The sequence below is a fragment of the Camelus bactrianus genome, chromosome 5 (genome assembly GCF_048773025.1).
Source record: "Camelus bactrianus isolate YW-2024 breed Bactrian camel chromosome 5, ASM4877302v1, whole genome shotgun sequence".
NCBI classification, from domain to species: Eukaryota; Metazoa; Chordata; class Mammalia; order Artiodactyla; family Camelidae; genus Camelus; species Camelus bactrianus.
The window spans coordinates 40,653,792-40,681,392 of NC_133543.1; the positions used below are offsets into that span (position 1 = coordinate 40,653,792).

A 27,601-nucleotide genomic window follows, 5' to 3' on the forward strand; every position below is an offset into this window, starting at 1 on the left:
CATCAACATGACTATGGATAATTACCAGGTGGACAATTGTTTTCAGGATAAAAGAAATGCTTCTTTGAGCCCTAGAATCTTCACATTGAAATATATATTTAGACCTTTCTAGATATTGTCAGATATTCATTATTATTATTATTATCATTATATTATATAATATTATTATATTATTATTATATAATAATGAATCATTATTAATCATTTTAAGACCTCTACTTCAGTAGAAATTGAAACTTAACATATTTTGAAAACTGTAAATTCTGTAATGTATCATACACATCAAAACATAAGCATTTGGAGGGGAGGGGTATAGCTCAGTGTTAGAGTGCATGTTTAGCACACATGGGGTCCTGGGTTCAATCCTCAGTACCTCCATTAAAAAAAAATAAGCATTTGCAAGTATCCTTTAGCTCCTTTAAACACTAATTTATTTCACAGTAAATATTTAGTTGCTGAAGGGAAAAATAATCTGAATTACTTGTTAGGATGGTGTCCTGTAGAGAATCTGCAAAAGATTCTTTCTACCCCATGATAAAAAAAAAAAAAAAAAAAAAAAAAAAAAAAAAGGTCAGCGTTTATCTGTTCTGGGCTTATTTGCAGTGGAAATAGCTTATCTTTGATGCACAACTTTTATCCTGCTCTAACCACTGATTCTCTGCATCAACACTGGAATTGTTGTATGTATGGAACTGTATTCCATACACTCTGGAGGGAGGGGCTATGAAAGAAGGGTGCTTTTTTTCTCTTTTGTGACAGATTATGTTATAGCTATGCCTTTCATTAGCTGTTTGACAGGAGGGAAATGACCTACCTGTCTATTTCCTCATCTAGATTGAGATATTTTCAAAGTTCTCTGAAAACTCTAAATTGATAATGTCTCAGTGATTCAGAATAAATCCAATTATTTCCACTAAAAAAGAAATACTCCAATTTGGATTAGAACCATATGGTTTGGATATTAGAGTTTTGGCCCATCTATAACTCATAATCCATCCCTCTCCTACCAATGTGGGCTAATTTACATTTCAAAACAGGGTGATATTTTAAAATCCTAAGATATTGCAAAAATAGGACTCAACTGAACCAAACTCTTTCTAAATTGAAAAAAGATGGATAATTTTAAATGAGAAATGCTTTAAAGTTTGGATGCAACCAAAGTAATATATTTTTCCTTCCTTAGAGTAATATATTCTTTCACACCCAAATCATTACTATGTATCAAAATGCTAGAAACTATAATTCTGACGTGCTGCAGTACTCCCAAACTGGATAATATTTTACTTGGTTATCGTATTAATGGAATTTTGGCCTCAAAATGTATTTGAGTGAAGGCATTGTCTTTCTATTTGGAAAATAAAGGATCTTGGATGAGAGTTAATTTTTTTAATATACAGAGAAAATCTTCCTAGAAAGTAAAGTTTTGAAGAAAAACATTCTAAGAACTGTACGTTTATAATTAATGTCTTGACCTGGTCCCTGATGCTTTCACTCTGAAGCTCACATTTTTTCTAAGCATCAGCCAGAATAAACACGGGCTTTGTCACAGGCGGGGATGTATAAAGAGCCACACAAGCGCCAGTGACCCAGCACAAGGAGACAGACGCAGGCTTTTGCTATCAGTTCCCCCTTTTAAAACTTAGATTGCCACTTTTCTTTTCCTTTTCTAGTTAATTTCAATTAGTTCCGCTTGCCAGCCTGCACCTGCCAAAGAAAACATCCTAATCAAATGTCTGGTGTGCAAAGCAGAAAGGTTTGGTCTGATCCTGGCAGCTTTTGTTCTATTCCATCTCTGTAACTGTAATACCTATTTAAAGTCTTTAAAATTTTTACTAAGGCAAGCTAGGTCAGGTATATAAAAGGAGGAAGAAAAGAGAGTCAGCCCCTTATTTTTATCAAACTGGCTATCAATGGCACAAAACCTCATCAACCTGCCTTTCCTGCCACTGTCAGGTCCTCCCAGGCCTTTAACACCTGGTGCCATTAGATCAGTTGCTGGTTTGCTTGAGCCTGAGCATACTCCTCTTCCAAGGCCATAGGTTCAGCTCATGATGAACTCACTGTGCCTTCCAGAGTCTTTCCACCATAACATATGTAGTTAATAAACATAAACTCTTAGGGGAAAAAAGTGAGAAGAAAGTAAATAAAGTGCTTTAATACATGATTGAACTGTTCTGCAGACATATTTTTCATATGAATAATAAATTTATAATTAATAGGTTATTTAGCACATTAACAAAGGTGCAAGCAAAGATTGCCCAGGAATAACGGATTTGCAAGATGCTTTGGTTTTGAAGGTAATCTTCAGCCTTGAGCAGATCTGGCTAGCAAGTTCATGGCTGGGTGAAGAGTACACAACTTCCTCCTCGTGCTTACGTGTTCTTAAAAGGCTGTAATAAGTTTTGATCTTTTCTAAAGATGCAGAAAAGCTGTATGCCCCACCCTCCCCCATGACATAATAGTTACAATGGATGCTAGGGAAATTCTTGAAACACAATCTGAACACAATTTTGCCTCACTTTACATTGAGTCTATTTTCCTCTAATGCTTGTGAGCTGATGCTTTTCAGCACTGCAGTGAATACAGAGAAATAGATGGTTTTCTTCCTGTAAAGTCCTTAAGGAATTATAGTTGCTAAAATGCTGATGTATAGCCAGGAAATTTTATGAGTGATCGGACCAATGGCAAAAATACTTCTTCAAGCAGGTGATTAAAAGTAACAAATTGCACAGCAACGAAATTAATCTTATTTTATAAATTATTTGTAATGGCTTCTTCTACAGCTACGCTTATAATATCTGGATGATACCCATACTTTTAGCAAAGCTGTATTTGGTTTTGCAGTTGCAATTATGGCTACAACTTTTAGGGTTATTTGAAATACTCCTATAGTCAATCAGAGGCAAAGTAGAGAGACAGAAAGCTGGGCTGGTGTTCCATTTCCAGGTCCATGGAGGATGGCCCGTCTCCACTACATGTGTTCCTATTTTAATACCACTAGTCAGTACAAAATGGTCACTGATATTCCAGACACTAGAGAACTCATTTACTAATAGTGAGTGAATAAAACTCGTACTTTTACTCTGGATAAATCTTCATCAAATATCTACAAAACATAATGAACTTCATTTATATTCAATTCTCTGCCCATTCAACATACAGGTACAATGGACACGACTTTTAAACTTGGAATAAAGATTATGTTCTTCATGAGCAAGCACTGGGACTTTCACTGTGAATGAATCAAGTAGGTAGTAGAAAAGAAAATGCTGCAGAGCCTTAAGCAGGAATAACATATTATCATAAACAAGGTAAACCTTTTTCCTGAATATGTCCAAGCCTTCCTGTGTCATCTAAGGTGTAGCTTTAGAAATATTTCTCTAGGTGCTTGCAAGAGATGTATGCAAAGGTAGATGGTTCAGTGCGGCAGTGACTCCCCGTACCTACGCATCTGTAATAGCTTTCTAAGTCCAGCATAAATAGATGATCTTGAACCCTTCTCAACTGTGCTCTCTCTCTATATATATCTATATTTACATATCATTTTGATCTTTTTTTCCATTATGAAGATTTCCAAACTCATATTCCACTTTCTCCCAATGTAGAATGAACGTTCACGACTCCATGGTTTCACTGACACTTATTTCCCGCGTCTGAACTCCATCCATTCCCTAGGCTATGCTGCAAAATCTTTCTTCAGGAACTCAATTCAAACGTTACCACCTATAATGAGAACTTCCTCCAATCAGAGTGTTTTCATTTCACCTCATTTATATTCCAGTTCTAGCACTTTATCTTGCTTTCTCACATTTCATCATAATTGTGTACATTCTCTCTTCCCTTCTGGCTTCAGTCAGTTGGACCTGTATATGAAATCCAGCACCCCCGTGTTTCAGCTATGAGGCTTCAGGAAAATAAATTAATCTTTCAGAGCCTCAGTTTCTTCCTATTTAAAATAGGCATAACAATATCAACTCAACATATTTTTAAAGAGAGTAGATGAAATCAAATATGTAAAATCCTGAGATATTATGCACTTTAACTAGATTATGGCCATTCTAGTGTCAAGGTCTACATTGTCTTTACCCTTATGTCTCAAATGCCTGGCCACTATCTTGCATATATATCTGATTCATTCATCTTCTTAGAAGCTACAAAATCCCCTAGAGAATATAATGAGACTTCTAACTCATGATCATGAACACCACCATATAACCCAGAAAAGAAGAAACATGGTGATGTTAAGCCACTGGATAGATTTTTCAGAGGAAAAGATAAAGACTAAACAACATCAGCCCACATTCTCAAATGCCTCATTCTACTACAGGGTTATCTAACCAAATCCATCAGTCAATGGGAAAAATACTAAACAAGGCACAAGAAACCCGTGCATTATGCCTGGCTCTGCCCCTTCACGGTCGTGTGAAATGCTGCAATTCTCAGTCCCTCTTAAAAGGTCTTTTGTTTTCATCTATAAAATGGGTATGTTTAAACTTTTGGAGGAATCAAGTGAGATGATGCAGATATATTTAGCAAACTTAAAAAAAATAGATATTTGAGCCAAATTCACTAGTTTTATACTCGCTTTACAAAACATATTGCCAAGTAATGTACACTGTTTCTACATCTGCAAGTACAGATAACAGTATCTGCCTTTTAAAAAAAATTGGGAGCATTAAAGTTAATACACACAAATTTCATGTTACATAGTGGTTGTTCAAATGTGCTAATATGTACCATAATGCTTTGTTTTATTACAAAAATATAGTAAGAATACAAAAATACGTGTAACAACTTTGATATTTTAAATGTTTTTATTAATATATTTTCTCATGGATTTAGTTCTTAGGTAAGACTAGTTGACTAATTTAACTTTTGAAATTTTACTTTTCTCATTTCTTCTACCAACAGCAATTCATGTAAATCCTTAAATTCATCATCAGTGATTCAACCAAGATACTTCACTCTGTCCATTTAAAAGAGATAGTGTTTTGATTATCTTTATTTTAGCACCTAAAATGTACCACCTTGCCCAAAGAAATCAGCGCCTGTTAGGAACTAACCCTATGAGGGGGTCACTGCATGCAAATCCTTAGCACTATAATGGAAGTGAGCATTTCGTATTTTAATTTGGTCAGGTAGGCCAGACCCTGCCAAGAGTACTTTATAACTACTTAATACTTCCCCGTCATTTGAATGTAAATAAGCTTGTCAAGAGAATTTGGATAATTTATTTTTATTTTTATTTTTTTAAGCAACCATGTTTGGCAGGCACGTTTTCCCGAGATCACCCAGCTTTAATTTTAAATTTCAAAAGCCTCACATTTAATCCCTTGAGCTGGCCTGGTACCTTGCCCCATCTGTTCCCATGGTTTTGTTATAACAGCGAGCACCTGCAGAGTTTTGCAACATTTCAAGCTGATTGTGGACAAAAATCAAAATAATTATAATTTTCATAAAGCAAAGACTTCCATTCAGACACCACAATCCCATCTAACATGGATTTTGGAAAAACCAATCTTGCTCATAATGTGTTTCGTATGGATAAGGGTAATTTATTTCTATTTTGTGTTTGTAGAAGATCAATTCTTTAAAACACATGTACGATGAATGTGGAATTCTCATACTCCAGTCACATCCATAAACTCTTGTGTAATCCTAATCAGCTCTTAGATCAGGGCTTCTTGCCATGTTTTGATCAGACAAGGCCACCAGTCAACAGCAATGATAACGTCAGTCTTCTTTTTGATTGTTTGCACTTTTTGTTGTTTTTTTTTTCCTTTTATATTAATAACAAGATAACGTTTTGATTTTAAATATTTTCCATTGTCAATAGAATGTAAAACATTTGTGTTCTATCCATTAAAGACAAAAGGGGGGAAGATACAATGAGTGCTCCTTCTCCCTGCATCTTTGGTATAGAGAAGTAATTCATGCAAGCACAGGATCCTGCATTAGAAAGCCTGAACCTTTGGCAGAATCAATGTCTTCCTGTAGCCAAATAGCTCACCAATATGTAGACCATTTACAGGGCACTAGAGAATTACTCATGCAGGCTAAAGAAAGCTCTTATAGTATGGATACCCAAGTACTGACCTTTACTCTGTGTCTTGGTATTTAGAAAGAAATCCTAATGAGTCGGCAATGATGCTCAGTCTTTCATTTTCTGTTTTAAAAGCACTATTGTTTTATTCACATTGTATTTCCAAGATTCTTTAAAATTTTGAGTTTCGTCTGAGTCCATTGGTAGGAAGCTAAGTATGATAAGTGTGACCTATTTTATCTATATGGGGATAGGGATATAAGGAATAATATATGGGGTAATAATTCTGTGGTATAAACACTACCTCCTTAAGACATGACCAGACACATGGTAGAGTGGTGTAAGAAAATTAAGACTTGTATCTCTGTAGTATTGGAGTCCAATCAGTACCACTTTAGGAGACAGTCCCTAAAAGAATATTAACACCTAAGAGAATACAACTTTTGGCTACCGTTGCCAAATCACTTTCGACATTGTGTGGGAACTGTAAAACCGCGAATTGTGAACTGCCATTCCTAGCGGAGCAATAGGAATGAATGGGGTACTCAGTTGAGAAGGTTGAATAACAAGGATCTTGTAGAGATGGCTACACTGTTGGTGAATTGGTGAAAACTGCAATGCCTTATACAGTGAAGGCAAATACCATTAAGAACTGATATAATCAGAAGGGCTTCAGACAAGATAGTACATCTTTCCTGAAAAATAGCAACGATAACTTCAGTCTCACTAAAGTGAAATGGCTAATGACACCACCATGTGAACTGACAACATGTTCAAGCCCAGCCTGTATCAGTGGGAGTTCTGATCCAGTTGTCTGACCTCCTCTAAATCTCCCAACCTTGAGACTAGTTGTTTATTGTTGCCCTTTATTTCCCAAGCTGTCTAGTGTATTACCTTGAATACAGTAGACACATAGTAAAGTCATTATTGTAATTATTTTAAGGAATAAATATTTTAAAGTGAGGCAAAGCCTGAGAAAATGGCATACTAAAGGTGGTTATTTATATGGAAAGCCATGGAAATTTTTAATAGGATAGCTAGAGATAATTCAACCCCACTTTGAAGAGGTATTTTCACAAAATGTAATTTATTGGCTAAATGAAATCATGTTTCCACTCTTACATAAGTCTCTCCCTTGTACTTTTGCTTTCAAGTGAAACTTAAAAGTGATTTTTGAGCTTCCACCATTCTCAAAGCAGATCTCCTTTGTTAATGATTTCCAAGCTTCCTTTTGAATTGCCCCATGTCTTTGTCTATCTATTAAACTGCCATATACATGAAGCGTGCTCTTCTTTAAAGTTTTAGGAAATAAAGATCACAATTAAACCTTAATTTGAAAAATTTTCCACTACTCCTCTGGGCTAGAAGTTTTCTGTTTTTATTTTTGTGACAGTAGATGCTAAAGTACATTTAAAGCGCCAATTTTCATTTTTTGACTAAAACTGAGTCCCTATCTATCACAGGAAGAAGGGGGAAAAAGCTTATTTCAATGAAAGGGAATTTCTCTCTACATGTTTTTCAGTTTTTAATAGATTTTGTTTATTTTTCACATGATCTTTGAGGTTATATTTAGGTCAGAGTTAGGGAAGAAACTACTGTAGAAAGAGAAACTCAGTGAGATACTTATAAAATAACTTTTAAATCATTTTTAAATTGCTTTTTAAAAGGTAAGGTCTGAGTCCGAAACTGGCGAAAAGATTGTTCGCTTTTCCACTAAGCAGAGTTTTATTTTGTTATCTTTAATAGGTGTATTTAAAAGCCTAAGCTACTTAGTCCGTAAAATAATGATACTAATGGCCAACTGAATTTTCATTTTATGTATGCATCAATTAACCTGTAAATTGAGAATATATATTAACTATATTAAATCTCAAAATTTTAATTTTTCTGATTCTCTAAACTCTGAATGTTGGTAAGATATTAGCTTTAAACACAGACTCACAGACATAGCAACCAAACTTAAGGCTACCGGAGGGAAAGGGTGGGAAGGGATAAATTTGGAGTTCGAGATTTGCAAATATTAACTACCACATATAAAACTGATAAAAAACAAATTTCTCTGTATAGCACAGGGACCTATATTCAATATCTGGTAGTGACCTATGAGGAAAAAGAATATGAAAATAAATATATATATATGTATATGTATTACTGAAACATACTGTACACCAGAATTTGACACATTATAACTGACTTTACTTCAGTAAGTAAGTAAATAAATAAACAAATAAAATAAACTTCATTTAATCTTTTAAAAAAAGATATTCGCTTTAGAGAAAGAACACTTGTGTAAAAATCCTACCTCTGTCACTGTGACTTAGGCAAGTTATGCAATCTCTCTGGCCCACAGTTTCTTCATCTGTAAAATGGGCTAACAGAATTAATCCATAGCTTTGTTGTAAAATTATTTCAGTTACTATACATGAGAAGTTTAGAATAAAATCTGGAACATCCTTAAGTCTCAATAATTGTAATTATTTTGCTAATATCGATTAAATACTTAAGTGGTCTCTCCTATAAAACAGGTAACTATCTTACATCTTGTTTTCTTTTACTTCATTTTGTTCACAGACAGATTTAATTAATCTAAAAATGAAAATGAATAAACCTCAGCAGTGATAAGCTAGAATTCTATGCTTAGTAATTTTGACATTTTACATTCAAAAGAAAGGGTGAAGAAGAGGTGTCGCATTAATTGAGTCATTACAAGTTGCCAAGCACTGTGTTACGCACTGTCTTATTGCTCTTTCTTATTGAACCTAGTCCTCCACTGGAGTTAAAGCCACTGAGGCTCCCAGAAGTTAGGTAGCACAGAACTGGAAGTGACAGCAAAGCTCCAATATTTACCCAGCTCTACAGCCAGGAATTTTTTTGTAAAACATAAATCAAAGGATGTCACTCTCCACTTTACATCTTCCAGTGGCTTCCCACATTCCCACACATGAGAACATCATCCAAACATCTCAGGGTCTAAATGCCACATTTGGCCTAGCTGTTGCCTGTCTCCCTGACCTCATCTTGTATCAGCCTTCTCCTCATCACTCTGGTCATTTTGAAATATCTTGCTTGTTTTCTTCCATAGCAACAACTGGGATTAACTGAGCTAGAATAATCTGGCCCCGTGTCTTTGCATATGGTACCTGTTCGTTATTTGTCTCAGCACTGAATGAGCCACTCAGGAAGGATTCTCTTGACCACTCATTCTAAATAAGGCCCTTAAGACTTACTTTCCCCAGTCTCTCTCGAGCACATCACCTTACTTTATTCTCTTCAAAGCACGTATTGCCATCTGTGGTTGCCTTATTTATTTTTTTTAAAAAACATGTTGTCTGTCTTCCCTGATAGGATCTAAGCTTCATACAAATAAGAGCCAGCTCTCTCCACATCCTAGTGGCCAATAAATATTTATTGGGTAAATCAATGAATAGAAGCTCTGAACTTTTAATTATAGCATTCCTGATCACATGGCAATCCTTAGCTATCAGTTTGACTTCTTTTACTTATAATACCATATTGACTTTGACCACATTAAGTCCGGACAAGTTTATGTTCTTTCATTCCCCCTGATATTAATACTTAGAGAAAAAATTCAATAGTAAAATCAACAAATAGTAAGAATCCAAATTAGGATGCTGAAAATAAAGACACAAGTCTATTAAAGCACATGGTTTATCTCTAAAAGTTATATATTTATTATACATTAAATATGTACAGGATACCTAAATATTTTTAAAAAGTTCATAGATTTTATACTCTATGAGAAAACTTGCACAAATAAAATCTTTTGAATTACTATTAATCACAATGTTAAAATTAAAATCTAAAGAAACTGATTATTTAAGGCAGTGTACAGTCCCTTGATTGATATTTTGAATTTGTATAATCTATCAATGATTAGTGTGTAACACAATTTTTAAAAATTTGCATTATAAAAGAGATGTAAGTATTCATTTTAGTGACCATTTAGTGCTGGTCCATCTGACAAAACTGCTAAATAATAATTTTAAAAGTATCATAAAATTCAGGACTTTTGAAGGTCAGCATCAACATTCCAAGAATGAAATAACAAACTGATTCTGAGTCAGTTTAGGAAATAGACTGGAATATTATATTATTTCTCAGATAGTACACTCCTGATATCAAGACTGTATTTTTAAGCATTATGTTTTTACTGCTATTTTGTACAAATTCTGGTTTAACAATTTGTGCGTTAGGTTATTTGAAAGTGAATTGTAAATTTTATTATTATGAAGGCATTAAATAAACACAGTATTTTATTTTGAAATAAGTGTTGAATTTAGGTAAAATTTCATCTGTCTCAGTGCAGCATGACTGCTTTTTATATTGAAAGTCTTACGATATCTTAATACCAAAGTGTGGTTTCAGGTTAAAGTGTGCTACAAGTGCTTCTGCTTTATCAGAATTTCATTTTAGGATTTATTGAGAGGGAGACATTCAGAGTGTCGTAAAAAAATAAAACTGATGCTTTGTTGTTGTTGGGCTATAAGCACTGTACTTTGGTTGGTTATAATGCTACCAAAATCCACACAGTACTTAATTTATCTAACCTTCTGATAGTGAATGAACAAAGGTAAAAATAACAGGCTAGTTATAAACTAGTACTATGGTGATGACATTGTGAATTATTTAAAAAGGGCATATTCAATGTGACCATAGAGCCATCAATCATAATAGACATTGATGAGAAAAAGAGGTTTCAGTCACTTCCTATCTGCAAGGAGAACAATTCTATCTCACAGGTAGCTATGAAGTGCTGGGTGACCTGATGTCACTTGCATTGTTGCTCTACCCTTTGAACGGAGCGAGTAGATTCTCTCAATATTAGAATCGAATGAGTAAATAAATTCGCAGTTCACTGCCACTCTCCTTCTGAGTGCACACTTCAATTTGTCTAACAATAGAGAGGACAGAAAAGCAGAAATCTCTTAAAGCGCGGATGAATTTTTTATGGAATGTTCAAATCCAGCTGCAAAGGATGGGGTTTTAAATGGTAGCAGACACTCTTTAGAGGGAGTCCCAAGAGACGAAATCTTTTGGAAGTGTTTTGTGCTGAATTCATGCCTTTCCACGTACACATCCGTAGCTTTTCTTCTTCTGAAACGTTGTTTTTACTAAATTGTTCCACCTTTGAGTTCACATTGATCATTGAGATGCCAAATAAAAACACTTCCTCTCTCTTTAATATACAAAATGCAGTAGAATTTTCATTTCAAGTAGGTAAGAACAGTTTTTAAAGTGCACGTGTGTGATACTGCTGTATTTGCTTCATTCAGTAGGGAAGTTAAGTTTGCAGGGGAAGAGAGAGGTGGCTGGTTAAGAATTATTTTTTAACATACTAATAATTTCAACTTCTTTTTTTTTCCATTCAGGTAATCAGAATAATTTTGTTTAGCACAATTTCTCACCTCAGGGTTTCTTACTTGAATGTTAACATCATGTGTATTCATTTATATTATTTATATTTTTGAGTACCACTTTTCCCCAGTCACAGAATCCTACAAAATCCTCTGGCATTTACCAAAGCACAAAGCTACAAAAATGTGCATTATTTTTCTATGTGGCTATCTGGTAAAATCCACCACTTCACTCTAGCACAGTCATATTTTATGACATAAACCCATAAATGGTGTGATTTTTTTTCTTTGAAATATTCTCACAAAAATCAGTGAACGTAGCTAACTAAGCTTTCCTCCTCTACCTCTGCCCACCCCCACCCTCCACCCATCCTATTAGAGTGGAAAACATGAAATGTGTTTGCATTGCATTCTGCATCTACAGCATAGTCTCTTGAAGCATGTACACTACTCATTTTTATTCACTTTTCCTCCGCAATATATTCTGGAAGTATATTCATCTCAACGTAACCTCTGGAACCACTTTAGAAATGTGTACTACCACTTAATTGTTAATAACAGGTAAATCAAAGGTAAAAGATAACTAATTAATTCTCTAGCTCAGTTTTATTTTACTGTTACTGTTTTGAGAAAATATAACAAAACCCCATTAGTGTTAAGGTAAGCCCATGAAACAACATAATATAATGCAAGAAAGACATTTAATAGTGTAGAGGAATGTTAAATTACTAATTAACTCCAAGTTACTGTATAAGAAAGCATAGTAATTTACAGGATTATTGCAGTATGCAGCTTGGATTGCCATGAGGGTCAGCTAGGGAGCATTTCTTTCTATTTCCCCCCTTAGTGTGGTGGTTACTGTAAAAATCTTCTCACATTAAAGCGCACTGTCCTACCCACAGTTCATTGCTGCTAATTAGCAGCAGTTGAGATTTTGCTAGCAGTCATTTTTTTTCTGTGTTAAGCTGCCAAATGTTACCAACTGCTCAAGATTCTCCATGCACAAAGTGTCCAGCTGCCCGGCTCGCACCACAAGGCTGTGTCTTTCAGCTGTTTTCTGTCAACTTTAACACCTGTGCAAAGAGAACACTAATCAAGTTATCTGTCCTGCCTTTTGTGATCGGAAGGTTATCAAAAGTGTTCTAGATATTGTGACCCATGCTTATCATCTACTTCTAGAAAGTTGCATTGAACACACACACACACACACACACACACACAAACACACACACATCTTTTTATTTAAAGACCCAGTTGAGACCAGTACTCTCAGAAAAGTTAAATCACTGCTGTAGCTGCCATGTCAAAGTCAAGTGTTTTCACAGTCTATTTAAACTTTTATTTAAGCAATAAGGCTTGGGAAAGTCATCTTTTAGTTTTACCTAAATATATAAGAAGAATGCCATAACTTTGATTAATAATTGATTAAATAAACCATTCTGACATCAAACGCAGGAGGAAGAGCTGTGCACTGAAAGGCTAGACTATCAAATAGGACTTTGTTGTCTTCAACGTTGCTTTAGAACTGCAGCATTATAGAGCAAGAACATTAATTTTTGACGTCTTTTATAATCATGTGAAATAAAATGGACTCCTTTTCTTCCTTAATTAAATACTGGTAGTGTTAAAACACTATAAATTTAGAAATAATCATACAGCCTAATCATTTTCTGTCTGTTCCATTGGCTTTATAACTAATTTATATTTAACCTTCTTGGGAACCTATGATCAGAATGTACTTTTTTAAAAAATTCAAGGCAACTGTCACTGGTGTCTAATACCTGTGCAAAAGGGAACTGGAACTTAAAAATGTTTAAAAAATGAGGGATGATCTACAATGGACTGCACTGCTTATATGATTTGGTAGCAAAATAGTCTCTGCCTTCTTATGATTACAGAACAATTGATAAATGCTTAGCTCATTTGTTCCTATTTTCTATTTATAGTGATAAATTTCATGTTAAAAATAAATGCAGTTGTATAAATGCTCGTGTATTTACATTAATATTGGCATTACGATATATTTAATTAGACAATCAGAACTGAAAGGGGACTGATTTTGGTCCATATGTTGTAACTGTTTGATACTATCATTTTTCTTTCCCTTTTGGTTGAAATAATCTATTTTAACTGAATTCAGTGTTCCTTCATTTGTACTTTAAAAAAGGCAAAAGGATTGTAAAATTTACCTGTGACATGAGTATAAAATTCATTGTCCTGACAGCAATGAATCCACGCAGACTATGATCAAAACTGTAGCCCTAGGGTAACACAGAACGAGTGTCAACTACATTTTGCTGTTAAGTTTCACAAAAATCCCCTCTGGAAATTTCAATCACAATATTCTGAATCTATATTTATGTAATGGTTACAAAAACTAATAGAGAGGACAGATAAAAATTGTATGTGCTTGAATTTCAGAACCATACTTTTGTGATTTAAGAACAAAATATTCTTTAGATTTTGCTATTTTATGAAAAAGGAACAATAAAGATATTATTCAGTATTCAAGAATATCTTACCAGAGATTTACATGTAAAATCCCTGCTAATATAGCTTTCTTCTCCTTGAACTATTCAAAATTTATTCAGCCAAAATTATCAAGTAAGTACATAGATAGATCAGTATCACTATGATTCCTATCAAATACGTTCTCTTTTTTGTCCTTTCTTCACCCATTGCATGTCTGCACTTGGAGAGAGAGACAGCTGGTATAGGGATGTGAAAGGTTGCTCTTTAATTCAGACCAACACAGATGATTTTGCTGGCACTGTTAAGAAAATGTACAAAATTATTTAAAGTCAGTAAAATTGATTCTCACTTGTTCAGGTGCCTGATTTTTCACAACCAAATAAAGGCCCTCAGGTTATGAAGCAGGACTTTGAACAAGTTAGTTAGCCTTGCTGAACCTCAGTCATGCAGCCTGGACACTGGGGATCATGACGCCTATTTTGTAGTTCTGTGTTGATGAACAGTCTCAGTTCTAACCAGGAGAAGAGGAAGGATTTGTTCATTTCTGGTGGGTTCAAGATCGTCTTGATACAGAAGTGATCGAGTCCACAAGCCAGGGCTGGCCATGCTCTCCCTGGTTTCTTTTATTAGACCTTGCATAGGAAAAGTTGAATAGAATCATCTCTTTCAAGCTGCGGTACAACTGACTGAGGAAGATGAAATCTCTTTTCTTTTCTTGAAGTATAGTCAGTTTACAATGTTGTGTCAATTTCTGTGTACAGCATAATAGTTCAGTCATACATATGCATACATATATTCCTTTGCATATTCTTTTCCATTATAAGTTACTACAAGATAGTAAATACAGTTCCCTGTGCTATACAGTATAAACTTGCTGTGTATCTATTTTATATACAGTTGTTAGTATCTGCAAATCTCCTCCAAAAGACACATTTTTGTATGAGGTAAGACTAATTGATCAATTGAATGCCTGTAATATTATCTTGTGAAGGTGGATGGGTTGGGAGCGGGGTTAGCTGTTTGGAATTGATATTCGCATACATAGCACCATTAAAATGTTGCTGTAGAATCCTACCAATAGCATCACCCCTTCTCACACATGTGCCTGTAAATTTGACTTTAAACTCTCGTGTTAGTCAGATATCATTTTCTCCGAGGCGCTAGTAAAATGTGACATACTATTATTTTATAGGCTTTGAAGGGGAATAGAAAATAATTAAGAATGGCTGCTAAAAAAGTAAATATGTGTGGCATGAAGAGCCTACAGGCAGATGATAATCTCTGGTTGGATTACTTGCTGTAAGATGTGAATATGTTGTCTTTAAGGGGAAAAAATGCCACTAAATAAGCTCTGATTATATTCTTAAACTCTTGTTTCCTCAAATAATTTATGTACTCTTGTATAGAATCAGCTATGGTACATTTCTGGACAGGCCCAGTCACCAAGTAGTCACTAAGGACCTACAAAGAAAAAACCATATAATACTGATTTGACGTAAAAAATATAATTAGCAATGCCAGGCAACATTAAAAAGATGCTCTATGATGAATGATGATGATGGTTGCGGTGGTGGTGGTGGTGGTGGTGGAGGTGTCCACCATTTGTGAAGCCCTTCCTAGGGGCCTAACCATTTATTCCTTCAACAAATAGTATGAATTTCTTACTCAGTGCCAAACATTGGTCTCAGTGCTGGAATAAATGAGCAACTCACAAAATCGACAATATGTCTGGCTTCTTAAGCTTATAGTGGAGGGGAGATAAGCAATGAATAAAAATAAACACACTAAGATAAATACGACAACCAAGATAAACATTTTAAACCACATTCTGTGGCTGAGAAAACAGAGGCAGGGTGGTGAGGTCATTTGTCTACACTCCAACAGCTGGTGGAATGGCAGAGCTGAGATTCAACACATTCTGTAAGATTCTTTGTATATATTGTGATGCATCTCAGAAAAGACCCTCCACAAGTAAAGAGGTGAAAGAGCTGGCTTGATGTTGGAATTTGAACATAATTTCTTGAACAAGGAAGTCTCTGGATCTATTTTTGAAGGAGGCAAAGCATTTAGATAGAATTTACATCGGGCACAATCAAAGGTATAGCACAGACAGACACTGGGTTGTGTTTGGAAGACAGGAGATTAATTTGAATATAATGGAGAGTGGAGGATAAAAGAAAGAAGTAAACTTCTTGTTGGAAGAACTTGTGTGACTGATGAAAGAATCTTGACTATCCTGCCTGCCATCCATAGACACATGAAACTTTTTAAATCAAGAGATTCCTGATAGTTGTGTTATAGGAAGATTAATCTGGTCACTGGGAATGTACACAAAGCTGAAGGAGTGAGAGTTTGCATGTCAGAGGGTCCAGTCACAAGGCTACTGTAATAGTGTGAAAATGAGTTAGGGTGATTGCCGTGGAATAAAAAAAAAACAACAATGCAGGAAATTTTCAAATAATATAACTAGAAAAAATAATTAAAATCCCTAGTAGTGATTAGAGTTATCTGAAGTTTATTAAGGTTATGTGATACAGCCTTCTATTTGCTGCTGTAATATGTGAGCTAAGACATAAAAGGCAAGAAAGAAAGAATAGGTGGGTGAAAAGAAAGGCATTTCCAAGCACAGGAGACAGCAGGAGCAAAAGCAGGCAACAGCCACAGCTAGAGCAACTGAAAAGAAATTTATCTTTTAAGAATTGGGGTTCGAAAAACACTTGATCCAGTCTAATTGTCATATATTTACATTAAATACAAATATCAAATACTACATTTTAATTAGCTTAAATGCATTTCCTTGGTCGTAAATAGTAACTGGGCCTTATCACTTATTTCCCATCTTTTTTCCACTTTTCTTAAGATGTTGCATTTATGTGTGAATTTTCTATACCTGGATTACAAACTCTTAAGTGTTTAGAAGTATTTTTATCTGGTCCACAGTTGAAGCACTCTTTGAATACTAACTACAGGTGGTTGAGTGATGGAAGGATGGATGTGACAGGCTGATAATGTCTCCAAAATAAGTCCCTGTCTGAATCTGTGGTACCTCTAACTATTATCTTATATGGTAAAGTTTTTGCAGATGAGATTAAATTAAGGCTTTTGAAGTAAGGAGATTGTCCTAGATTATCTGGCTGGGTCCTAAATGCCATCACAAATACCCCTAGAGGAGAGATACAGAAGGACTTAAGACACAGAAAAAGAGGAAGCAATGTGACAATTGTGGCAGAGGTAAGAATGTTGTGGCCACAAATCAAGAAAAGCCAGCAGCCACCAAAAACGGGGAGTCAAGGTGCAGAATCTCTCCTAGAGCCTGCAGGGGGCACGGGGCCCGCCAATACCTTGATTTTGACCGAGTGAAACTGATTTCAGGCTTGTGGCCTTCAGAACTGTGAGGGAACAAATTGCCTTTGTTTTTAGATACCAAATTTGCTTGTAATTTGTTACAGCCATGGGAAATGAATCCAATGGATGCTCAGCATATTAAACATCAGTGGAAATGTGGTTTTATCAATATCTACTGGCCAGAGGCTTCCTCTGAAGCAGAAGAGAGTAAAACGTTGCCTCGGCAGTGCCAACCATTTCCACTCCTGGCACACTCTCAGCAGTGCCAACAGATTCTGGGAATGTAAGTACATGTAAAATGCCGTTGACATTTTGAATATTCTGATTTGAACTTACTGGCCATTCTACTCCAGAAATATTTATAACAAACTAATATATCTTCATGTTAACCCTATGCTAGAGATTTTTAAACATTGCAGCAAAGACAAATATCAGAAATTATTCCCCATTATGGATGTCAGACCCACACTGACCTTAAAAATTAAAACATGCAACACATTTCAAATCATATTAAATTCTGTGTTATGTACAATCTTAAAAATATTTCAGAGGAGTTGAATTATTTTTTAGGGGTTCATAGTATCACACATGTACTTAAGACTATATATAGATATGAAATTGCTAATGAATCTTGGTACTATTAAACATATTACCATGATAAAAATGTAACCAAAATGAATCCACATATTCTGAAGAATGAAATATAGCTTGTGGCCTCAAGGTTTTGTCTTATAATCTCTTAGTTTCAATGTCCATATCTCAATCAAATCAAGGGACCATTTGAACTTACACGCTTAACTAAGTAGATTTACCACTGAGTAATTATATTACACACAAATTTATCTTAAAGATGTGTAAATTGTTTCCATCTTTTTTCTTTGAAAGAGGTAGTTATTAATGACATGTTAACAAAGCCTCAGAAATTGTGACTGTGTGTTTATGAAGGTATACGCATGTAATAATTGTTGAATTGTTCTGCTTTCATATTTGGAATTTTCACATATGTACCTGCTTTAAGAAACAACACAACATAAAATCTTAATTTGATAAAATCAATATACAGGAGAAATACATTATAAATCAGAGACCTTTAAGTTGACCAAATGGCCTTGTTGATCCTGTGATCTAACACCTACTTTTAATAAAAGACTAGACTAAGACTCAGAGATGTAAGTGATTCGACTAAAGGCACGTTGCAAGCCATTGGACAAGACAGGAATAGAATCCATGTCTTTCAGCTCCTGGTCCAAGACTCTTCACAAGCCCCAGGGCTGGTTATTTCCACTAGTTATTCTAAGACTTTGGTATAAGTTGTTAACGCCCTAAGTGGGTAAAGGAGGAAAAGCCAAGGAGCAAAGCAGGGTGAAAGTGATGGAAACCAAATGGAGACCAGCCCAAATTAAAGGTAGATATTATGGTGATATTAAATAAAATACTTTTTCTGAACATCTATGACTATCAAATCAATTTTAAAATATAGAAAATCTATTTTATCTTTCAAAACAGATTCAGAATTTAAAATATTAGATTTTAAAGCATCAAAAGTTAGTCAAGGTTTAGAGTTTCTAATAGTTATCAGTCCTTATCAGTGAGAAATATGGAGAAAATCCTTCTATATATTGATTCTAAAATATTACAGTATGCTTTGAAATAGTCTCATTTATCTTAATTATCCATTAAAGATATATGATCCATTATGTGTGTGAATATTGAAACACATTTCAGAGATAAATGACCTAGTTTTAGCCTTTACTTTGAAAAAAAATCACAACTCCTTGACTCTATTTCCTTATCTATAAAATGGGTTTTTGAGAACTTCCAACTAACTAATTTGCAATTATAGCAAGAATTCATATATGAAAGTGCTCCGAAATCTGTCAGGTGCTCCATATGTGATGTGTCTGTGTGTGTTTGCATGTGTGTGTGTGCATGTGTGCCTGTATTTGTGATAATTTCTATTCATTTGGCTGTCAGCATATAGTGGGGCAAAAAGAAAGGGCATGTTTATTTTAAAAAAGCAATAATGCAGGAAAGGAAAAAAAGAAAGAAAGAAAATGCTTCCTTCAATGAAAAGTAGATTTAAAGTGAGAGATGACTCTATTATTCAAAACTACAACTACTGCTTTGCATTGTCAGGGAAACTAATATCTCCAAGAGTTACATGTGGAATAAATGCTTAAATAAATGATTAGGGGTAGATAGCTACGTACTCTGACTAATGAGAGATGGGGTGACCTTTAAAAAGACTCAGATTCCAAAAAAAAACCCCACTGACTCCTTCATTTCTGCAATCTGCATTTTGTGTTGTACAGAACAAAACAATTAATACAGTTAAGAGCAAAACTGCAAACCTAACAGGGAACAGGACTGGGAGCCAGGGAACTCCTTGGTCCTTTCTTGCTCTACGTGTGACCTTGAACAAATCACTTAATCCTCCTGGGCTTCAGCCCCATCACTTCCAACATGAGGGAGGTCTAAGGTCCCTTCCAGCTTTTACACTTTGTGACACCATGATTCCAATTCTTAGCTTCTCTCTCACCATATTTGACACTTTGTTGACACACTGTCAGAACACTTCACACATTTTCAGAAAGCCGTAACAAAGCATTATCAGGTCATTAGCACAGATTTTTTAAGAGAAACTTTAAAATATCTTTCACTAGGTGTTGGTCATGGCACCTATGTTTATGCTATTGGAGTCCTTAGTGGAGATATAGATGTAAAGATGTAGATAGACATTTTAAAAAGTCAACCTTGTTAAGTCCATATACAATGAAAAATAAGGTTGTGATACAGCTATGCATGACAAAAATAGCCATTTACTTTCCACAATGTGCAAATAACTACTTACTTAAAATGAAAAAAGAAAAAAGAGAGATAAATACTTTTAGTGTTATAAAAGTTGTGCACATTTCTTTCATAGCCTTTTCTTTTTCATTTCTTCCATAAACGGTTGACATTACATGTATGTCTCATGGCACATATGTGTGTATGTATCTCATTTACATCCAACGTTTATGGAGCAGACTGTCCCAGACATTGTTCTAATTACCTTTCTTATGCCTCTTGTTACCCGTGACACCCGTTGTGCATCCTCGTCACTATCTGATCCTGATGGAGCTATGCTCCTGAAGACCTATTTTCTGAGTCCCTTTATTTTTTTGCAACAAGGAAAACAACCTGTGCCTAAACTGGCAAATTATTATAGTCCAAAGTTTACCTGGACTTAGACAGATCTAGAGATCTCCTTCTAGACCATTTAAAAATATTTTCCTTCCCCATTTCTTAGACAAAAATAGCAGACTTCTTTGCTGTCTCCAGCTTAATCCATATCTTCTACCCACCCCCACCAAACATGACTTTATTCATTCTAACGTACTTAACAACATTTCAGAGATTGTGTGTATGTGAGGGCACTATTATCAATCATAATGCTTTCCAATTACTACACCCAGGTGGAAGAGATTCAGAACATTGATTAATGAATGATTTATGCTTTTCACACAAGCCTGTGATGAAGTATTTCTTTCTTAGAATATTCTAGAACCCTTGTGCAGGCTGTTCAACCTGTACCCCAGGCCTAGGCAGAACTGAACTTAAACCTCAGACTGATAACAATTTGCCATTTTCTTAAAAATATCTCAAGAAAGAGGTTGCCTTACTCTCAAAGATGACTGTCTGCATAGCACTTTAGTGAAGAAAGGAAGATGTATTATTTAGCAGTGCTCCAAGTTATGGTAAATGGGCTTAAATTTATTAATTGATTTTATCCATTTTACTTGGAAAAAGTAAATAAAGCCGAATAAATGAGCCATATAGTTCCAGCCCGTTGGCTATTTTAAGCCAAACTAGAAATTAATGAGGTGATTAAGGAAAAATGGTGAAAGGAAGGGAAAAAAGAGGCCTTAAGTACTTAATCTGGACGAACACAATTGTAAACATTTCTGGATGCTGTTGAATGAAAATGAAATTTTGTTCCCATGTACACGCCTTCCCCCAAGCACTGCCCCCTAGTAGGGGCTCTTTGAGTGACAGCCTTGGTCCCCAGAGTGAACCTTCCTCTGACACCTTTCCCAGCAGGCCCCTGCTCACTAGCGGGCCCTGAGGACCTGCTCCCGCTGAGGACGCCGCCCCCACGGTTTCCCTCCCTCATCCCACTGAGACCACGCTGCGCCGGCGAGGAGGAAATCAACTAGAAGAGCAGAGACGCATCTCCCGGGAAGCACGAGGCCACGATCGAAGTGGCAGAGACGTCATTGTCAATCAACACCATTTTCTCTTCTTTGTAGCAAGCCTAACACAGTTAACTTGGGCAATCATCACCCCCTGCCCCATACAAGTCAACTAGGTCCAGAGATTCAAATCTCTGCAATTTTTAAATAACCCCAAGAATAGGCAGAAGCCTAGCAGAGTTTCCTATTCCTTTATGTTCAAAGGGATTTTCACATTCAAAAGCTCCCATATGCACAGGGAACTATATTCAATGGCTTGTAGTAACCTGTAATGAAAAAGAATATGTCTTTCTCCCTCTCTCTCTCTCTCTCTGTATGTGTAACTGGGTCACTATGCTGTACACGAGAAATACAACATTGTAAATACTTCAATTTTAAAAAGGGGAGGAAACAAGCTCCCATATAGACAAATGATAGTACATGTTGGAAAGACTACAGCAGCTGCATTTTAAATTAACAGTATTACTATTAAGGTTCATCAATTCTATCTTAAAAAAAAAAAAGAAAACTGAAATTAAAAATAAATGCAAACTTCTGCCTAAAAGTAGCACCAGCTGTGTGTTGCATTAGGACTCATTCTAGCCTTCCTCATGCTACAGGTCTCTCCACAAAATAAAACATTTGCCTGCTAATGTGGACCTGATGTAGCTGTTCTAGCCAGAAGGTCAAACATACTGGACCTACTACCAGAGCCAAGTTTGGAGGAAATATTGAAAAACACAGAAGGTAAAACCTTACGGTGAGCTATAAATAATCATAAATACACTAAAATCTACAGTTTATTATGCTCTAGTTTTGTCCTTCCTGCCAAAGTCAAAAAGCACACGCACCTTCGTTTTTAAAAGAAATTTACTGTACATTAGGAAACAAGCCACAGAGTGGTCCAAAACACCGCCAATTCTCAGCGGGTCAAATAGGTGGTGATTGCAGGTTTAAACTAGGTTCATCCTTCTCAGTTTTACATATGAACTTTGGAGTCTGAATGCAGGATGCAGAGTGTGTGTGTGTGTGTGTGTGTGTGTGTGTGTGTGTGTGTACTTTGAATTCACACTCTAAAATCACTATTGCCAGAAGCTATCTCACCATTCAAATAAATGACAGAGAAATTTCTAGTAAGAGTTTTCGGTTTTCTAATCTCATAAACTATGTAAAAATTCCACTAAAAAGGAACTAGAGCATCTATGACAATGATGCTAAGCACAGATACTCTATTCAGCTGTGAAATTATCACGTAAAAGTAATTTTTAAACAATTCTAACCTAAAACATTTTTACCTTTAGCAAAATGTTTTAAAAATACTTGATATAAATTGTTACTTCTTTCATATAAAGATAGTTAATGAATTTATTTTTAGTTCAATTCTAACTAATGAATATACTCTCTATAAAAATAAAACTGGTATGAAACTGGCAATATTTTAATAGTATAGTATATTGAAGAAACATTATAAGCCTATGATATACTATAGCTTTGTTTAATGTGTAGTCCAGAGACCAGCAATATTGGCCTCTCTCGGCAACTTGTTAAAAATGCAGAATTTCAAGCCTTCCTCCAGAATTACTAAATCAGAATTTGTATTTTAACATCATTCTTCTGTGATTCTTGTGGACACTACAGTTTGAGTGGCATAGATATAAAACAGTAGCTTGATTAGAAAGGATATAGAATCTACCATATACTTTTCTCAGCAAAAAAGCAAAACTATGCTTAAAGTCCAGGGGTTACATTGGAGGTTGTTAATTTCTTACCATAAAGGAATAATGTACATATTACTCAAAATTATTTTGCAGGGCACTGATCAAAATGTGGGTATTTTTGAAATGATAGCCCACAGAATTTAATCTTCCCTCCAAATATAACCCTATATATTTTCAAGAAAGGTCAGTTTTGTCTTAACAACTATGTAAATTAAACTCAGACATAAATAATCAGGTCCTTAATAAGTTCCACTGAATAGACTATATGCAGATTTTCTCTCCAGTATTATTTAATCTCACCAATTTACCTAACAGTTTTATTTTGCTTCAATCATGGCTTCTTTAGAAGTGCAATATAACCACATTAAAAAATAAAATACTATTCTACAATGAGACATTTTATTTCATTTCTTCAAGAAATTTGGCCCATGGGTACAAAGGATCTATCTTTCTTTGACAGAAGTGGCCTCTCTGGGTCAGGTCGGAAATCCACTGTGGCCTGTGGAGGACTGCCTAGGAAGCTACCGAGCTTGGACCTGGCCTTGCACAACAAAGATCATTCATCTCGCGGTCTCCCAGTCTGGTTCTTTTGAAGAGCTATAAACACACCTACTGTGTTAGCCTTTCCAGAGATATCAAAAGGTATTAAGAGATATTGAAAGAACTAATATCTACAGTGTTCTATTCTGATTTTTAAAAAGCCAAATCTGAGCTGTACCTGCTATCTGGAATTTAGCCTCCTGCCATTCAAGAATATCCCACTTGAAAGTTCTAATATCTCCTTCAAAAACCCTAATTTTAAAAATAAACACTATCAGTTTATGAATATATCACATTTATCCATCCAAGCTATTTAATCTTTTGGGAAGTGTATTTTGTGGACCACTTTGAAAATTTGACAGATCTGAGAGTTTTTTCCAGATAAATGTACATGTATATTTATCAAGAAAACTATGTATTTGATTTCAAGAATTTCACTGGCCTCCAAGTATCTGATCCATGGAGTCCGGTTGAAGAATCCTAGCTGCATATGGTTGACTGAATTCTGTGCAAAGTTATCAAGCACTAATATGCTCAGAAACAGATACTTGCAAAGTAGCTCCAGCAGGCATATACACCTTCTTTCTCCTTTTATAAATATGCTTAATCTTCAAAATGGCTCTGACGTTGTGATTTTGTTTTGCTTTGTTTTTTTCAGCAAATGTGAACTCAATGTTAGAAAAAGTTTAAGCTTGAAAATTAAACATTCTGGAAAGGATTACAGAATATTTCATTAAAACTCTCTTTCCAAATATAATTTAGAAATGCATGAGCTACTTTTCTTCATTTCCTCAACTTTCAGGATGGCGATATTAGCTGCAAACATTTTTGATACATGTATATAAGTAAACACTGACTAAAACAAGTCTAATTAATAGCATCATTGGAGGAAAAACAACCAACCAACCAACCCAGGAATATACAAGACTGGTTGATCCTAGGAGGTTCAGTCAATGTATTCTGTTCATGGGTTTCTTACTGCCAGGGTGGTGGGGGAATGACATGGACTGGAATTACCAGAACCTCTCTTACTAGCATGTTAGTTCTAATCTATTTTTAAGTCAACATTGGTTTTATCAGGGTTAGCACATATTAGTGTCCTTTGAAAACACCGAATTTTTGAGTACTAGGAAAAGTGAACACGTCCCATGAAGCACAGGAAACTTTGGTGCCTAAAATACATTACTTATTGTGTACAGTCTATTGTGGTATAAATATTCTGTGGTATAAATATTCACTGTATTTCCTCTCTGTACCTCAGCTTGAAATGAGCCCTGAGTATAAGGCAATTTTACATCAATGAGGCCATCAAATCCACAATATTCCAGAAGTCCTATTTAGGCAGGAGTCTCTGACATGTTTTAACCAGTAGAGGAATAATATGGATTTGAGGAGGGTACTCACTAAAAGGATTTGTCATAAAGGTACATTTTTAAACAACTGTTTATCCCACCATTTCCAGAACTTTTAATATTACATTTTATTAAATTGAAATTTGCAGGAAGATGGCAATAGAGGTATTTCAATCTTAGGCTATTTTGTTAGAATCACTATAACCAGAAGCCCAGTGGTGATAATTCTGACCAAATTCTGGGCTTCAACTTACACAATGGAAGGATTCAAGACATTCTCATTAACAAAGAAGAATGCAATTAAGTAACAACCAGAACAGTGAAGTTGGAACTTAAAACTTTGAGGATTGAATGGAACATAAGTTGTTTTCAATTATTTGAAGAACCACTCAGTAGTATATAGACAGATTCCTTCTGCATGGCTCTGGAAAGAACAAGAACCAAGAGGCAGAAATTATGACTGTAATACAAAAGTGGAACAGACCACTTCATAGAGGTTAATTTCCAGTCAGAATTTATACAAGACAAAGCTAGGACAGAGAACTGGATATGAAACTGTGAATCTCCACATGTCATTCATATCAGGTTTTTGTTTGTCAGACAACAATTTTTCTCTTTATAGTTGTTAAGCAACAACTTGGTAGACTACCTGTTTTGTCCTTCATGATACTATTAATTAGAAAATGTCAAAGATCCCTGTTCACTATTCCATCTCTGAGATTTATATGGTCATTGTAGGTGCCTTTTCTTTAGTTTGAGAGCCGTGATCTGGCCTCTCTCACTCAAGGCTCCCATTATTTCCAAGAAACCACAGAACCCCATTTCACTGGGGTGCCTTCTACTGTATCCCCTGTCTGCAGAGGACAGCCACAACTTACCTTTTCAAAGATGCAGGAAGAGTTCTCTTGGCTTCATCTAAGAAATGCTTAAGGGGAAGCTGAGTGGGTCATACATCATAAATTCACTCCAGTATTCTCTTCTTTCTGAGCCTAAAACATGCCAGGAATATGCCAGAGTTGCAACCTCATTGATTTTAGACCATTGTTAAATCCAGGCTTTAATTAAGCAATATAAAATACTGTCAAGGCCAATGCCAGATGCTTAAGTCAAATCAACATAATAAATTCCAAATCCCAGGAGAGTGCACCTGTATCAATAAACTCTTCCCACTCTAATCTAGTATTTATCTCTTCTTTCTGACATGCTTAAAATTAACTCCCTTACAGGTACTCCAGACTCCTGCTGAGTTTTATTTCAATATCTTGCAACTTTTTAATGGGCAGCCTACCTCATTCAGTATCAGGCTTTGTTTCTATCTGGGTTGTGTTTGAATTATGAAAGCATGTAAAAAACATATAGCAGATATATATAGTTATTGACTATATTCCTTATGCTGTACATTTCATACTCCTGACTCATTTATTTTGCAACTGAAAGTTAGTGTTCTTAATGATAATATTGAACAATAATACTAAAATTGTCTCCCTTATGACCGAGAAGCATTTTCTCCCTTTAACATGCAACATGATGTTTGGTATGCCAAACATCAGCCAACTCTTTAATAATTTGCCATTTTTGATAATTGTCTAACCAGTTGATTAAAATACAGTAAGAATTTTCCAAAGATTTCTAGACAGTTAAATGTCTTGGGTTAACCATCTTGTACTTCAGTGTTAAGTGAGATTTTTTTCTTTCTTACATCAATACCCAATATTTAATATATAAAATTATTGTTTTCCAAGCCTTTAAGGGCAATACAGTTGCCAGTTGAACAACCCAGGTTTGAACTGTGTGGGTCCACTTGTACATGGATTTTTTTCAATAATACTACAGTACTACATGACTCCATGGTTGGTTGAATCCAAGAATGCAGAACCAGGGATATGGAGAGCTGACCATAGAGTTACTCAGATTTTCTACTGCATAGGGGTCAGTAGTTCACACAAGTTGTTCAAGGGTCAACTGTATTTAAATCTGTAGCATTATGGTAACTTCAGCTGTCTCCTTCTTCTTTGTTTTAATTTACCTGGTCTCTGCACAGAGACTCAGATTCAGTGCTGCTCTCTGTCTTGTTGAGATACTAGATATGCCTTGGGATCATAGTCTTGGTTTGTTACTTGTTTTAATTTGCCTGCTAACTTGGGAAATGTAGTTTGTCATGTTAGTACAGTTTTTAGACGCATGATATCTAACTCTACTTCTTTATCATTTCATATTATACATTAAACATTTCTTATATAGTTACTATAGGGGAAGTCTTGGCTAATATATTTAATTTCACTGTTTTTTTTTAAATTAATACCTATGCATAGAAAACAAATAACATGGTTATATATAATGAAAGAGAGGAAAGAGGGTAGGGGATAAATTTAAAAGCTAGTTTACTCTGAATACACTTTGTTTTAAATTTGGAACCATAATACATTTAACATAATTTTTTAATCCAAAAAGAAAATAGAACACCATTCTTAAAATTGGAAAACAAACCAAAAAAAAGGCAATCTAACTATAAATAAATTGGTTGCATAAACATCAGAGGGAAAGT

At 35.2% G+C, this 27,601-nt stretch overlaps 1 long non-coding RNA gene across 1 annotated transcript in view; it reads right to left on the reverse strand.

Annotated features, from left to right (window-relative positions):
* Positions 1-11,806: 11,806 nt before the first annotated feature.
* Positions 11,807-27,601, reverse strand: part of LOC123613200 (uncharacterized) — a 124,264-nt gene continuing 108,469 nt past the window's right edge. The window contains exons 8-10 of the long non-coding RNA XR_006720541.2: positions 25,935-26,045; positions 13,608-13,679; positions 11,807-12,491 (exon numbers count right to left, since the gene is read on the reverse strand). This is a non-coding gene — a long non-coding RNA (uncharacterized LOC123613200). The remainder of the gene's footprint in view (positions 12,492-13,607; positions 13,680-25,934; positions 26,046-27,601) is intronic.